Raw genomic sequence first — 13,344 nt, 5'->3', positions numbered from 1 at the left:
ATATATTCTGGATACAAGTCTTTTGTTCTAAAAGGAAACAACAGACACTGGGGTCTACTTGAGAGAGGAGAGGGTGGGAGGAGAGAGAGGAGCAGAAAAGACTACTATTGAGTACTGGGCTTAATATCTGGGTGATAAACTATAAACTACAAACCCCCGTGACACATGTTTACCTGTGTAATAAACCTTCAAACGTACCCTCAAACCTAAAATAAAAGTTAGAAAAGTCCTTTATTCTGTTTACACGTATGTGTTCATTTGTGTGCTCATATGTTTAAATATACACACTCATATGCACACATGTATACACATACACACATATGTAAAATTTTCTCCTAGTTTCATTTTGTTAATGGTGTAATTTGAATAATAGAAGTTTTAGATCTTTATGAATTCCAATTATCGATTTTTATGGTGTTTCCTAAGACATCTTTGTTTATCCAATAATCATGAAAAATTTCTTTTTTTCTAAAAGTTTATAGTGTTAGCATTACACTTAATTCTATGATCCATTTCAAGTAATTTTTGAGAATGATATGAAATAAGGGTCAAATTTCATGTTTTTTGTAATGATTTCCAGTTATTCCAACACCATTTGGTGAAAACATTTTTATTTTGTTTAATGACCTTACTACATTTGTGAACATAAATTAATCTTACCTGTATATCTAATTTAGAACTTTCCTTTCTCTGCCAGTGTTCCATATTCACTTTCAGATAATATAAATTTGCTAACTTTTTCTTTTTCAAAATTGTTTCAGCTATTTAAAATCTTTTGCATTTTTATATTAATGATAAAATCAGCTTGTCCATTTCTACAAAGAAAAGCTTGTTGGAATTTTAATTGAGATTGAACTGAATCTGCAGATAAATTTAGGAAGAATCAACATCTTAACAATACTGAGTCCACCAACTTATTTATTTCTTTTTGTCTCATATATTTTCTTTGAGCTTTCAATATGCAGGTCTTTCACATGTTTTGCTAAGTGTATTTCTGTTTCACATTTTTATGTTATTTAAGATAACAGTATTGTTTATAATTTTTATTTTATAATCATTTCTTATAATTGATTACTTTAATTGGCGGTTATATTAAACCAATTTTTTTTGAGTGTCTGCTATATGCAGTCGCTTGCTTTATCCTGGAATTACCATGATTAGTAAAATCAGAGGCCTTCTCTGCCTGTAAGTTTACGATCTAGGGGAAGAAACAGACATTGATGAAAGAGTCACACATTAAGTGCAATGAAAGAGGACTACCTACTTCTTTAAGGGATATAATCAAGTAACTTAACCTTAGGAGGAGAGTACAGAAAGTTTTCCTGTGAAAATGCAAGGTGTTCAAGTCTGAAGGATGAACAAGAATTGACTAGGTTAGCGAGGAGTGAAGCACATTCTAACCACAAGAAGGAACATGAGAAATGACCCGTGGTGGGAGGAAGCACAGTGAAGCTATGGTTCTGAGAGATGATCATGGTAGTTAGGAGGGAGCGAGGAGAAGCACAATGTTAGATTTTGCTGGATAGATACCTTAGTGGCTAGATAATGATCTTGAAGCCAAGTCTGTATTCTAAATGGCTTTATGCAGGAGCATAAGATTATAATAGTTACATTTTAAAAAGATCAATATGGCTGCCATGTGGCGAGTGGATTGGAGTAAAGCCGTAGTAGAATTAGGGAGGACAGTTAAGACTAAGCAATAGTCCAAGGTGGCAGCTCGAACTGGCATGAGTTGGAAATGGAGAGAAGTGGATATATTCAGGAGGTAATTTAGAGAAAAAGTACTAACAGAGTTAGTGATAGCTTGAATATGGCAGATAAGGAAAAGGGAGGAGTTGAGGATGGCATCGATGTGCCAAATGTATGACAGTGATATTTTTAAGAAAAACAAGAGGGCATGTGAAATAGATAGATGATAAGTGTGCTTGGTGCTCAGTAAATAGGTCTGAGTTGAAGACAAACATTTACTGCCCAGTAGGGAATAGCTGTCCGGTGAAATCTTAGGTGAAGATACAATGATTTTAGTAAGAATTACAGAAAGGGAGAAAGGGCCACTCTCAATTCTTGTTCTTCCTCTTTCTACTTCAAATATATTTCAGCTAGAAGTATGTCAAGACTATCCTGTGCATCTTGTCTTTTCCCCTGAAGTTTCGAATTTTGTCAATTTTCTACTTTGATTTCTTATGTTTGTGCTACCTTTACAATAGTATACTTTGAATGCTGTACTTGTGACATTATTCATCTTTTATTAGTTTTGTCAAGTTCTATAAAGTTACTATTATTAACAAGAATAATGATGGAGAATAATTTGTCACAATGCTGATAATCCCTCATGTAACACTACAAAATTGACAAATAGAGATTTATTGAACAAGCATCTGAGCCGTCATATTTACTTTTTAGTGTATCACTAGAAAGATATAAAATATGAAAGAGTTTGCCTTAATTTAATAGACTAAGGAAGAAAAATTGAAAATGAAATAAGGGTGATGTGTTATAGTATTTATATTCATAAAATACTAGAATTGTTTAGTGTATATAATATTATTTTGGAAAACCAGCCTTTAAATTATTTATGGTTATTACTAGGATATCTCCTATCTCTCTTTTTTTTCCCCAAAATAACATCACAGTTTGAGGCATTTTAAGTCCAGATAGTAAGTATTTCATTTTACTAAAAGTGAAAAGTAAGAAGTGTCCTGATAATACATAAATTGTTCATTCCCCTCTTAGATGCCATCTACTATTTTATTTATTCATAAAGCAATCCTTAATCTGGGAGCTGAGCCAGTAAATTGATTTCATTTTCATTACTTATAGCAGCTTTTTGGATAAGAACCATTGTTCTAACTAAGTAAAATTGGGTAACTGTTTCCTGACAACCTACAGGAAAAAATATGATTTCCTATAATAAAACACTGAACTACATCCAACTCAGAGAAATATGCTGAATTCATAAACAGAAAATTAAATGCTTTAATGTAGAATGAATATAGATATTATGGCCACTGGAATTGTTCTTAAACTTGAGCTGCTATTACTTATGCAAAATGTCTATGGAAGATGAATGGCCCATTGTTGAACCCATTGAACAAAAAGCTTTGATTTCTAGCAGTGATTTTAATCAAGACTCATTATATGACTTAGAATAAGATACTTAAAAATTCCATGCTTCTGTTTTATCATGTGAACAAGAAAGAAAAATATACTTTCTCTCTGTCCTTGAACTCTTAAAGTTATAGAGAATATTAATGCTGAAGGACCCACTAATATGAATGCAAAAACTTTATGATTAACAAAAATTATTTAAATCCATACACCAGTTAGATAAATTAATCCTAAAATAAATTGGGTGCGTATATACTTAAAAATTCTTAAATGCTGTATATACCAAAGTATATGTTTCATCTTAACTAATGAAACTCTTTCCACCCTGCGGGGCTTATTGTTGGAAATAGAGAAAGGTCCCGTCTTGACAGAGAAGAGAAAGCGTAGACGTCAGATATGAAAGTCAGGAGGCTTTCCTTAACAATTACAAGCTGAAAGCTAGTCTGGCCATGAAGTCTTGAGATGCTATAAAAGACATCTTGATTTATCTTCAACTAGGAGCCTTATATAGGGAGACAGATAATTCATTATTTGTGGTTGTTCTTCATTCTTACACTTTGATGGCAGGGAATATTTATGTCTCTCTCAGTGCTAAAATTTGTGTAGCTTTCAGTCTCTTGAACATATTAATGCTCAATAGATAACTGAGGAAGAAACAATATCAAACCAGATATCCACTCACTTATCCATAAATGATTTGTTACAGAAATAGTAACTATCTTAGGTGTAAGGGTACAAAGATGTATCAGATGCACATAAGGAGGTCTGTCAGAGAAGAAAGACAAATAAAAATATATAATTTTAACAAAAGATTAACTTAAAAGGACATGAACATTGATATAGGTGGTGTTTTTTTAATGAGGCCATTTTTGAGGGATGCATTCCTCAAAAGCATAAAGACTGAAAGCATTTTGGAATTTGTTTGGAAATATTATGTTATTGTGAATTCTGTTACAAAAGATTTTATTATTTTCATTCATAGAGCAAAATGGTTGTCTGAGGCTTTATTGTTAACATTTTGAATACAATTTATTGACTTAAACATTTGAAAAAAATATCATCTACATTCTAAAAATACATATGTCACTAATATGAGGAATATTTAGAAATGTTTATCCAGGAGCAGTTGAAAAGAACTAGGGTAGCCAAAGTCCTCACTCACTCTGCTCCTGCATCCAAAGGTCGGACACAAAAATACAGACCAATAAGAGTTTAACTTTTATGTCAATCTTTCATTCATCCTTACATTTATTCATTTGATAAATGTTTATTAAGTGTTTACTATATGCTGGTAAGGTGCTGGGCATTGGGCAGGAAATGATAAATGAAACTGATTCTTCCTGGCAGAAATATGGCAGGCACACAGGCCTGAGACTGGAGTACGGCTTCCTACTTCCTCCTTCACAAATCAAAGACAGCAAGCTCCAGGGTGCTAATCCAACTGAGCTGCCACTCCAACTACAATTAGCGAAGCTGGACAAGAAAGGAGAGATGGAAAACCTGCCCCTAAATGAGGTATCCTCACCTCCTGTGCTTTCCAGTGAAGTGAATTACGAAGGCGAGTTCAGAAAGAAAAATGAACTGGGGAATCTGAATCTTGCCTTGAGGCATAGAACTGACCAAGATTAGCAAAATACCTCCCAGAAATTACACAGAATGCACAACAGAATGAATACTTGAGGAATCAAAAAGCAAAAAGTATAAAATATTATTATATAATGAATATCATAAAATAGAAGCGTCATAAAATGAAGCATATAATGAATATAATATTTGAGAGTAGAAAAGTAACATCTGTCCTTGTTTCAAACAATGGTAAATTACATACTAGTGGCAAGGTAAATAAATACTAGAGAAGTCTTGGCTCAGAAATCTATTCAAGGTAGCATAATTAAGACTTCAGAGGAATGTTATTTTCTGAGCCAGGCAGAGAAGGGCAAGTTATTTCATTCAATATTTAACAAATACTTGCCAAGAATCGACTCCCTGGCAGTGATGAGACTGGTGGCCTTACTTCTAAAATGGAAGGTTGAGCTGAATGATCCTTGTTAGTGTGAGCCACTCACTACGTAATCTAATGCTGCGGGAAATTTTGGTAGGTGGTAGCAATAGGAGCAAGGTGTGGTAGGCAGAATCATCTGCAAAGGTATCTGTGTGCTAATCTCTCAAACCCACGAGTATATTATCATAGATGGCAAAAGGAACTTCGCAGATGTGATTACATTAAGAACCTTGAGATAAGATTATCCTGGATTATCATAGTGGACCTAATCTAATTGTATAGGTCTTTAAAATTGGAGATCTTTTTCTAGTGTGGTAAGAAGCAGGGAGATACGACTACAGAAGAATGGTCGGCAAGATGTAACCTTGAAGGCTTTGACGATGGCAGAATGGAACCACAAACTAGGCATTAGAGGTGGCCCCTAGAAGCTGAAAAAAGAGCATAGCTCTAAATACACCTCTATTTTCGCCCAGTGAAACCCGTGTTAGACTTCTAGCCTACAAAAATGGAAGATAATAAATTTGTGTTATTCTAAGACACTAAATTTGTGACTAGTTGTTAAATAAGCAACAAGAAACAAATGTAAAAGTGTTCATATAAAGATAGTATGGTTCATGATGCAGAGGGAGAAAAGCATGGAATAATCTGATGAATAGAAGTTAAGGAATCAGTAAGAAAATTTGACTGAGGTGTAGGATATATGTAGAAGAATAACAGAAGATGAATTAGTATAAATAGGTTGAGTTAGGTTATTTTGGTTAAGGCCTTGAAATACGTGCAATCTTTTTTTATAATGAAAAATAATATTAAGTATCATTTGTTATTGAGCAGTATATCATTTGTATTCAAATATTAGTCAAAGTATTTAATACTATTGCTCTTTGTTTTTTGAGAAGTCATTAAAACATAATTCACAAAAGTCAAATATAAGGCCTTATGAAATGAATAATAATATAGACTGCTTACTTAAAGAATTAATTCTGATGATTTCACAAGAGCTTATGTCTTCTTTATAATTTTCAAAATAAGATTAACTCTGGGGAACTATCATTATTTAAATAAAATTATGACCATATGCATACACAACCTATATGATTATTTGAATTGCAACAATGACAATGAAACGGAGGCCTATTAGTTAATAGTCTTCAGTTCTTGTAGCAAGTGTATGGTATCTTATAGAAATTTTCATTAAATTATAAAACAAAAACTTATCTCCTAGGGACTAACCTTAGAAGCTAAGATACCCTTTGCAGAAAATTTAATTCAGAACAGGTTGTGCTGCTACTACCATGGAAATATGAATGAGGAGATAAAGTAAGTCTTTTAGGAGAAAGATAGGTTTGTTAGGATTATCAGGCTCTAAATGGGGAGTTAATAAAATCCTCAAATCCTGCTGCTGTATTAATGAAAAAGACTCACTTGCAAAATCTCAGTGGGACGTTATAATCTTTGCCATGTCTTAAGTAGCTAACTAGTCCAACTTCGCAACTGAGTGTATTCAAATGGGCTTTTCTTAAGAAGAAGGAAAAAAGAAGAACACAGGGCAAAAAAAGATGTGAGGGGGAGGAGGAGAGAATGAAGAAGCAAACAGAAGGATTTCCAAGGAAGCTAATATTTATAAAAGTGTAAATTAGCTTAAAAATCTGATTTATTAAGTGAGCTCTTTTGACGATGAGAAAAATGGGATGGGGTAACTGTCTTTCCTTGCTTTTGAAAGAGGGGCAATCTACTATGTCTTTTTTTTTTTTTTTTGCCATTCTTTTGGCAACTTGTAGATATCATACATCATAACATTCCACATAGGTACAAAATGGGTGAAATGGAAATTTGTTAAGCTACATCACATTCGTAACCCAGTAACTGACTGCTTGGAAGACGTTTATTTGAAAATTTATTTTAACTTTGGCTTTTAAATAAAATCTAAACAATGTTATTTGATTTTATGTTCACCAAAACAATTAACATTTAGAAAATTCTGGCAGCACCACGTGCTTGTGCGAATATAGAATAAAGGGAACTCTTGTATGTTGGTAGTGGTTGTATAAATTGATGCAAATTTTGAGAGCAATTTGGCAATATCTAGTTAAGTTGACCAGGATCCAGCATTCTGATTCTAAGTGTTTCAGAATTTACTTCAGAAAAACTCTTGCATATGTGCACAAGAAAATATGCAGAACTGTTCAATGTAACGTTGTTTATGGTAAAAAAAAACTAGAGACAACCTAAATGTCTATTATTAAAATTGGATACGTTTATATACAGCAGTCACATGAATAATGAAAATCAATACAAAAATGTTGAGAGAAAAAAGCAATCTCTTAAGAATTTATACAATATGTTACCTGTTATTTCAAGTTTGGAAACGTAAAATAATATATGGTGTGTATAGACACACACATATATATATTTGTACATAAAGAGTATACTATATATTTGTACACAAAGAGTATAAAAACAAGGATGGGAAGTATGCACTTCAACTTCAGAACAGTGATTACATCCAGAATGTAAGGGGGATGATGGCATGGAATAGAATCAATTAGGTTGTTCAAAAAGGACTTTGATCAAACCTTCATTTTTTGATGTCTTCTCACAATTATCTAAAGAAAATGTATTAAAATGTTTATTAAATCTGAGTGGTGGGTACAAGGTGTTTGTGGCATTGCTTCTGTATATTTTCACATTCAAACCAATTTAAAATTAAAGGGCCATCTTTAATTATTTAACGCTATGTCCTAATGATCTCATGTATAATCTTTTTTTTTTTTTTTTTTTTGAGACGGAGTCTTGCTGTGTCACCCAGGCTGGAGTGCAATGGCCAGATCTCGGCTCACTGCAAGCTCCGCCTCCCGGGTTCACGCCATTCTCCTGCCTCAGCCTCCCGAGTAGCTGGGACTACAGGCACCCGCCACCTCGCCCGGCTAGTTTTTTTTTTTTGTATTTTTTATTAGAGACGGGGTTTCACCGTGTTAGCCAGGATGGTCTCGATCTCCTGACCTCGTGATCCGCCCGTCTCGGCCTCCCAAAGTCATGTATAATCTATAGCGGGTTTAATTTGTGTTTTTTTAATGTGGTTCTGTCAATCCTAGTTCAGTGTCAGAATCAAATTTTTCACTTCAGACAATTTACCTATATTCTTACCTAGACTGTATGCTCATAGCGCAGGAAGGCTTTCCATGACCATCATGCATTTTGGTGATCCATTTGCAAAACTATTTCTCAAGTATTTAAAAATATCTATAAAACTAGCCTCTGCAATATTTTTATTAGTTTTTTGTTCAAGATTAAATTAAATGCCCCAAAATATGATTCATTAAGTACAAATTCTAGAAAAATAAGGTCACCATTGAAAAAAGTAACTTTATTCTAGACTGGCCAATTTGACTTATGGAGATAAATGTATTCCATTTCTGAGAAAAAGATCAGCTTGTCATTAGAGAATATCTTACTCATTGACACCAAGGGATTGTAATGGGGCAGCTTTGTTCTTTTATTTTCATCCTTGGTAGAGTAGCCTTGACCCCTTAGCTTGCTTCATTACCGTCTTTCACAATAAATCATCAGCCCATCACAGACAGCCATTTAGAAAGCAATAATAATAATAGTTAACATTTAAAGAGCTTTTATTATTTGCAGCACTGTGATCAGCACTTTACATGCATTATCTCGTATGATTTTAGCTGTTATTTACTTTATCTAGATGAAGGAGCTCAGGCTTAGAGGGATCAATGAAATTTCAAAGAATATAAGAACTGTAGGCAAATGATAGCATAATTCTAAATTGTTTTAAACAAAATTATTTCATTTGGAGTTTTGTAAATGTGCTAGTGAAAGAAGTCAATGCTTTGGCAAAGAAATCTGGAAAGAAGTTAATACTTGATGGTGAAAAGGGAGGGCTGCTGGGTATGACACAAGGGCAGAGACACACATGAAGTCTTCTAGCAGATGGAGGTAGATTCAATTCCTTTCTGATAATAGTGGGAGACAAGTTCCACATACTTGGTATATTTCTTTTCTTTGGTTTGCATATAACTTGAGGGTCTCTTTGGAAGAAACGAAATTTTAAGTAACTGGAAACAAGAGAGAACAATATCGGAAAAAAAAAAAGTTGAAGGAGGGATGGTTTAGAATGTGCATGGCCTGTGTAACGGATAGTTTTGGGGAAGAGGCTCATAGACAATTGTCCAGGAAAGGTGTGGGGCTGCTAGTAGACAGAGTCAATGCAGAAATTCAGTGAAATGGTGAGAAAGTCAGATAACACCAATGGAAATTCTGCAAAAGTCTCCTGTTCCAGCCCTGCAAATTAAAAGGATTTCAGATTAAAAGTGAATATATTTCAGAGACTGCAGTAATAAGAAAATCCTCAATATTCACATGCAACTCATATGGTTAATGCAATATATATGTTACGTGTTAGATCAGTGCTGTCTAGGAAAACTCTTCCTCTAGCCCAGGCCCAATTGGAATAGGTTTACATGAAAATAGCATTTTTTAATCTAAACTTGAGTCTGTTTAACACTTCACTCCTTCAACCTTCCCTCTTTTTTTTTTTTTTTTTTTTTTGAGACGGAGTCTCGCTCTGTCGCCCAGGCTGGAGTGCAGTGGCCAGATCTCAGCTCACTGCAAGCTCCGCCTCCCGGGTTCTCGCCATTCTCCTGCCTCAGCCTCCCGAGTAGCTGGGACTACAGGCGCCCACCACCTCGCCCGGCTAGTTTTTTGTAGTTTTTAGTAGAGACGGGGTTTCACCGTGTTAGCCAGAATGGTCTCGGTCTCCTGACCTCGTGATCCGCCCGTCTCGGCCTCCCAAAGTGCTGGGATTACAGGCAACCTTCCCTCTTTAAGCTTCAGTCTTTCCTTTTCCTCTCCATTTACTCTTTTTTTCTTTCTAGAAACATGACTTTATAACCTATTATTATCCATACAAGTCTGTCATTCTGGGTTGTTCTTCCTCTTGTGCCGTGTTAATACTTTTTTGCCCCTAATTCTTAAGTTGATGTCTTCTTCTCTTTGAACTTTTATTCTATTTCTTCCTTTGTCCAAATATCACCCCTCTGCCTTCATGTACTTGTTTAGATGGAAAAACATCATTTGTGTGACTAAAGTTTAGTCAAGCTTCTGAACCTTCTACCAGCCTATCTGTTTACTTCTTTGTAAAATCCAGTTTTAGCAAGAAGCTTGCTAAGTCAGTTTAGTAAGAACCCCCTGTTCCTGATATTGGATCACCCTCAATATCTGATCAGGCTCTTCATCCTCCACCATTCTTTAGGTGACGCTTGATTGAGCTAGCCTGCTTTCAACAAGAGTCCTGCTAGGTTGGTTTAACTGGAATCCACCTTTACCTTGATGTTTCCTCTTTGTAATTTTCCATCCATGACCCCCACCTGGTTCTTTCACTAAAAATTCCACTTGCCCATGCTGTATTTGGAGTTGAGTCCAATCTCTTTCCCGCAATGCAAAATCTCCTTGCAGTGGTCTCTATACCTGTCACCATGTTCCCCCAACTCTTTGAATAAAGTCGGTCTTATCGTCTTTAATATGTCCTGAATAATTTTTTCTTTAACAGGATCCATCCTTTGCCCTTCACCCTGCTACTTATTCAGGGAGACTGACCTGTATATCAAGAGGTCCTTTTAACCTCCAATGAGCTTAGGCAGGATGCTTGCTACAAGAGATCAGAGGAAGAGGAGAAAGGTCATTGAGTCCATTCCCCTGCCTCCTTCCCTGTAGGATCACCTCAGGTTGACTCTGCATCTTGATCAAAAGTCAGAAAGTGTGTCAAAGTAGAATTCTATACAGAGCCCTCTCTTTGGCTTTCAGAAACCATATTACCTTCTTCGGGTTAGGCCCAGGAATAATAATAGCTTAGTGATTTCTAGCCCTGGACTCTAGAAATATCTCTTGTCATTTCTTTATACCCTGCCCATACCTTGATAAGTATTGATTAAACTCTCTTGCAATTATTTCAGTTTGAGCATGTCATATATTTCCTGTTAGAACCCTGACCAAAACAACCATTTTAAGGCACTTTTCCTTTATTTCAGTTTTCCCTGATTTGTCCTAAGCACCCACATGCCTATCATGTGATTAGCACTCTGTTTTATTCTTTATTCCATTAGGGGGCTTGTAGAACAAAAATATTTTAGGATGAAAAGTCTAAGCATTCTAGTATCAACTTTGCCATGTACTAGCCATGTGATTCTAAGTAAATCATTCATTTCCTCTGAACCCAGGATTTTTTTCATCTAAAAAAATGAATGAGTTATATTAGATAATCACTAAGATTATTTTCTGGTTTTAAGAGTCCATAAGTTCATAAAATAAAAAATACATAATCTTTTAATTAACCTCATTGATTGGTCAACTCTATCCTATGCTTTTATATTATATATAAAAAATTCAAATAGAAGAAAATAAACCTGAATGATTTCAAGATATAAAAAGGCTAATTTTATATTAAAAAAACAAAATAAATGGCTACCATGATTATGTTGCTTTGAAATTGAAATTTAAACAATAAAATTTTATCCAAAACTAGAAGCAAAATAAGAAAGTTAACGGCAGGTAGTTACTTTCTTAATGCATATTGGTTATATGTACTTTGAACCTTTGGAATTCAACGAATACAATTCAGTTATATTTTTAGGCATGGGCTATGGGAAATGCAGTTGCTTTAAATGTTATCTGTAAAAGCTTTAGCTGGCAGTTGAACTTTTTCATTTCGTTTTTCTCTTATCTCTCTAGAAGTGAGGAGATAGTTTTTTGAAATATATAACATTCTAAAAGGGGGGAAGAAACACTCAACATTCAATGAACAGATCTTAGGGAATGCTTTGTTCCTATTTCAGCTAAAGGGCATAACACTGATTGAATGATTTTAAGATGGGATTTTTGGCGACTGTTCCATTGGACTTCATATTACAATACCAAAAACATATGATAGTAGTGTTTCCAAATAAAATTGTGCATCTTTCTTTGGCTAGAAGGTGGTTTTTTTTTTTGTTTTTTTGTTTTTTTGTTTTTTTTTTTTTCAGTGAAATGAAACAAATGCACCTGTGTAGTTAAAATTCTTTATTTTTGTTGGGCCCAGAAAGAAAAAAAATGTATGTAGTATTCAATATTTAAATTCCATACTTGTGGCAGACCCATGTCGCCAAGCAATTGGCCACAGCATCCAGTTTCTGTCATGGAATTTGCCCTGTGGAGATCACGGTGTAGCTCCACTCTCAAGTGGCCAACACGGAGGTGAGGGGGAGTATTGCATTTGCTTTGCTTTGGCTCTGGCTTAGGAAAATTGCTCAGGCAATTGCTTTCTGTAGCATGTAATGCTGTTAGTTCCTATCCCACTGCTAACAGCCTCCCATCCTCAAGTAGACCACGAAGCGAATAAAAGAAAGAAAACTACTTCTTCTGCTAACCATATTGGTCCAGTATCAATAGAACACAGTAGCTTTTCAATCCTACCTTCTCAGACTCTGTGTGGATTTGAGGGCACCAGAGTGGAATCACTTACTCAATCGTGTGCCAGGTATTACCCAGCATTATACAAACATTCTTTTCCTAATATATGTTTTAGAAAGAAATAAAATCTTCAGAAAAGTTAAAAAAAAGGACGAGGAGGTTCTGAATGTATATTTATGCATTTCTTGACACATTTAGTATGTTAAATGTGTGAATATGTTTTTATGGACTGAATACAAAACAATATTATGCTAGTAGATTCAAGCCAGCAAAACAAGGAGTGGACATCAAAATGTGAGCTTCTTGGTGGCATATATAGTGCTGAAAATAACCTCTTTTCACTTTTGGAATCATAATCACTACACCTAATGGAGGTCAGTGCGTCATGCCTACCCTCCATACAAACGGTGACAGGTGGCCACACAGGCTGAGAACACACACATTTTACTGTTTTAAATGGCTTAGAGCTTCTTTCATAAGCAAAGCTTTCTTTACTGTAAAGATGATATTCTTTGGAAGAGATGAAGAAAATAGCATACAGTATATTTATCTATTTATTTAAGACAGAGTCTTGCTCAGCCACCCAGGCTGGAGTGCAGTGGCGCGATCTCGGCTCATTGCAACCTCCGCCTCCCAGGTTCAAATGATTCTCCCGTCTCAGCCTCCCGAATAGCGGGGATTACAGGCACCTGCCATCATGTCCGACTAACTTTTGTATTTTTAATAGAGACGAGGTTTCATCATGTTGGCCAGGCTGGTCTTGAACTCCTGAG

The 13,344-nt window shown here is 35.1% G+C and overlaps 1 protein-coding gene across 4 annotated transcripts in view; it reads left to right on the top strand.

Moving 5' to 3' along the window:
- Positions 1-13,344, top strand: part of CSNK2A2IP (casein kinase 2 subunit alpha' interacting protein) — a 128,581-nt gene that overhangs the window by 56,388 nt on the left and 58,849 nt on the right. Inside the window, exon 2 of one of the 4 annotated variants that reach the window (XM_028844711.2) lies at positions 4,456-4,623. The exons of 2 other annotated variants lie outside the window; for them this stretch is intronic. The gene's annotated coding sequence lies outside the window, so the exon portion shown is untranslated. Of the gene's footprint in view, positions 1-4,455; positions 4,667-13,344 lie in introns of all 4 variants that reach the window. One more of the 4 variants, XM_077994087.1, reaches the window with a different exon arrangement.

The sequence above is a fragment of the Macaca mulatta genome, chromosome 2, assembly GCF_049350105.2.
Source record: "Macaca mulatta isolate MMU2019108-1 chromosome 2, T2T-MMU8v2.0, whole genome shotgun sequence".
NCBI classification, from domain to species: domain Eukaryota; kingdom Metazoa; phylum Chordata; class Mammalia; order Primates; family Cercopithecidae; genus Macaca; species Macaca mulatta.
This window is presented reverse-complemented; position numbering and strand designations above follow the sequence as displayed.